Genomic DNA, 3,982 nt, shown 5'->3' on the forward strand with positions numbered 1-3,982 from the left:
TTATTGTTGTTTGGCGGGTCCGAGCTGGATTCGAACCTGCCACCTTAGGTGTATGTGGCTGGCGCCTTAGCCGCTTGAGCCACAGGTGCTGAGCCTTATATAGCTTTTAATTTATTGCACACTTTCAGATACATTGGTGAAAAAGACTTAAGTATGTAGAATTTTTTGAGTAACATGCTCAGTAGTGTCCTTTTTTGACCAAGCAGCCAACTTCTTTTAACTTTTTTTTTTTTTTTTTTAAATTTTTGCAATGTTGCCTAAGTTGGTCTTGAACTCCTGGCTTTCAGGCATTCCTCCCACCTCAGACTCTCCAGTAGCTAGCTAGGCTTTCACCCTGATCCTTTAGTATTGAGTGTAACTTACTCTGCATGCCCCTGGAAGACTGGAGACTCCTAGTTTTAGCCTATAGAATTTCATATTTCAGAGTAAGAATCTACTGTATGTCTGCCCAACACCCTTCCTTTTAGGAGTAGTTACCTCTGAATTTAAAAAATGCTCCTCCCTGCCACCCTCCCATGGTGTGGAGTCACGGAAACTGTCATGTTTCCATGTTTCTTTTTTTTTTTTTCCATGTTTCTTATAGACCACACCCTTCTGGCCACATGGATTGGTCTGGGATGGACCCTGGTTCAGAGGGGCCAGCTAATCAGCACCTTTCCCAGGGAAATTTGAATTTCAGGGAGAACAGAGTTAGACCTTCTCTGGGGCAGGTACCAAGAAAGCAAGTGCAGTTGTTACATAGAAGCAGAGAAAAATGAGAGGAGAGTTTTGGTGGTTCCGGGTTGGAGTTTTCCTACATCCCAGCTGCTTCCCTAAAGTTGACCATGTGACACGCCTCCAGACCCTTCCAATCAACTCCTCGTTTGTCTAACCTATTTCAAGAAGGCTTTATATTACTTGTGCCCCAGAGTCCTGATGATTGCAAACGGAGAAGCCCATATCAAGATCATAGCATGGCCAGTTAAAATACCACGGACTATTTCTTCCCTGTAAGCAAATGATATGGAAACTAGATTATCAGAAGGTTTATGGGTGACCATGAAATCAGAACAAGGGGCAGTAATATAATAATGTGGTTAGAAGGTTTCTCTGGTAACCCATGTGCCTATCTTTTAACAGACACAGATCTGTCACACAAGGAGATTGTTTCATTCCTAGAGTTCCCTTTATCTGGAAAGCTTTTCTTTTTTTACTTTCTTTCTTTCTTTTTTTTTTTTTGTAGAGACAGAGTCTCACTCTATCACCCTTGGTAGAGTGCCGTGGAATCATAGCTCACAGTAACCTCCCAACTCCTGGGCTTAGGCGATTCTCTTGCCTCAGCCTTCTGGGTAGCTGGGACTACATGTGCCAGCCACAACACCTGGCTATTTTTTGTTGTTGTTGCAGTTTGGCTGGGGCTGGGTTTGAACCCTCTACCCTCAGGATATGGGGCTGGCACCCTACTCACTGAGCCACAGGTGCTGCCCTGGAAAGCTTTTCCATGAGTATTGCATTGCTTATTTCCGTGGTTCCTTTTTTATGCTTTTCTGATTGGCCCAAAGTTCGTTCTCTTTCTTTCTTTCTTTCTTTCTTTCTTTCTTTCTTTCTTTCTTTCTTTCTTTCTTTCTGTCTTTCTTTCTGTCTTTCTTTCTTTCTTTCTGTCTTTCTTTCTTTTTCTTTCTTGACAGAGACTCACTTTGTTGCCCGTGGTAGAGTGCCATGGCATCACAGCTCACAGCAACCTCCAGCTCTTGGGTTTAGAGGATTCTCTTATCTCAGCCTCCAGAGTAGCTGGGACTGCAGGTGCCTGCCACAATGCCCAGCTATTTTTTGTTGCAGTTTGGCTGGGGCTGGGTTCAAACCTACCACCTTTGGTATATGAGGCCAGGGCCCTACTCAGTGAGCCACAGGCGCTGCCCAAAGTTCTTTCTTTGTTATTTATTCACAGTCTCATCTGTCACTCTGGGTAGAGTGTTGTGGCTAGTTCACAGCAACCTCAAATTCTTGGGCTCAAATGATCCTTTGCTTCAGCCTCCTGCTACAAATACCTGTCACAATGCCCAGCTAGTTTTTCTTTTTCTTTTTTCTTTTAATTAAATCATAGTTGTGCACATTAATGCAATCATGGGGTACAATATGCTGGTTTTATATACAATTTGAAATATTTTCATCAAACTGGTTAACATAGCCTTCACGGCATTTTCTTAGTTATTGTGTTAATACATTTATATTCTACACCCAGTAAATTTCACATGTACCCTTGTAAGATGCACTGTAGGTGTGGTCCCACTGATTACCCTCCCTCCACCATCCTCTCCCCTCCCCTCTCCTCCTTCTCCCCTTTCCCCTTCTTCTTGGGCTGTAATTGGGTTATAGCTTCATATGAAAGCTATAAATTGGTTTCATAGTAGTGCTGAGCACACTGGATACTTTTTCTTCCATTCTTGAGATACTTTGCTAAGAAGAATATGTTCTATCTCCATCCATGTAAACATGAAAGAGATAAAGTCTCCATCTTTCTTTAAGGTTGCATAATATTCAATGGTGTACATATACCACAATTTAATCCACTTATGGGTCGATGGGCACTTGGGCTTGTTCCATGACTTAGCAATTATGAATTGGGCTTCAATAAACATTGCAGCTAGTTTTTCTATTTTTATTTATTTTTTATTTTTTGGAGACAGAGTCTCACTATGTCACCCTGAGTAGAGTGCTGTGGTGTCACAGCTCACAGCAACCTCAAACTCCTGGGCTTAAGTCATTCTCTTGCCTCAACCTCCCAAGTAGTTGGGACTACAGGTGCCCAACACAACACCTGGCTATGTTTTGGTTGTAGTTGTCATTGTTTGGCAGGCCCAGGCAGGATTCTAACCCGCCAACTCCAATGTATGTGGCTGGTACCCTATCTGCTGAGCTACAGGCACCAAGCCATTTTTTCTATTTTTAGTAGAGATGGGGGTCTCTCTCTTACTCAGACTGGCCTTAAATTCCTGAGCTTAAGCAATCCACCCGCCCCAGCTCTCAGAGTGCTAGGATTACATCAGCCACTGTCCCCAGCCACTCAAAAGTATTTATTAGGCATCATGACTAGGAGGCAGTTGGGCAGGTGTTTCACATGTGGTGAATTAAGAAAAATTCCTTGCTTTAATGGAACTTACATTCTAATAGAATACATATCTACATACACTTTTAGGTGATGATCAAACCGTGGTAAGAAAAATAGAAAAAAAATAGAGTAAGAGGATGGAGAGTAATGGGGGTTGCTCTCTGATAGTCTCTTTGATAAGGGTAACTTTGACCAGAGACCTTGGGTATGGAAGAGTGAGTTCTTGTCACAATGTTATAAGCCAAGTGAATACCAAGGGCAAAGACCTTGAGGCAGAAAAGAACTTGAGGGGTTCCAGGGAAAATGAGATGGCAATGGTGGCTAAGTAAGGAGGAGAGAAGGGGAGGTTGGCAGAGTTGGGTGGGGGCAGGAAGAAAAAATAACCTCAATAGGTTCTGTACTTTTTTAAAAGCCCTTGAGTTTGCTGCATGCACTTATACTAACCCATGTTGTCCTTCAAATAACACTATACTGCTACTTCACAGGTAATGCTGGTGCCTTGTAACAGAGTATGCCAAGGTCCTCTCTTTTGTCCTTTCACTTCACTTATCCAGAAGCTATCACCACCCAATACATTGTGGGTATTATTATTTTGAGCGAACTATTGTTCAATTAGGAAAAATAAAAAAATGTCTATTTTTTACCTTCATTTATTCCTTCTCTAATACTCTTCCTTTACTTACATGGAGCCAAGTTCTGACCTATATAATTTTCCTTCTTTTTTTTATAATTAATTATTTTTTATTGAATCATAACTTTGTACATTGATGCATTTATGGGGTTCAGGGTACTGCTTGGATATACAATGTGAAATGTTTACATTGAACCAAGTAACACATCCATCAGTTTTCCTTCTTTCTGAAGAATTTCTTTTATTTATTTATTTATTTATTT

Source organism: Otolemur garnettii, unplaced genomic scaffold (genome assembly GCF_000181295.1).
Source record: "Otolemur garnettii isolate 467f Iridium unplaced genomic scaffold, OtoGar3 scaffold00106, whole genome shotgun sequence".
Lineage (NCBI taxonomy): Eukaryota > Metazoa > Chordata > Mammalia > Primates > Galagidae > Otolemur > Otolemur garnettii.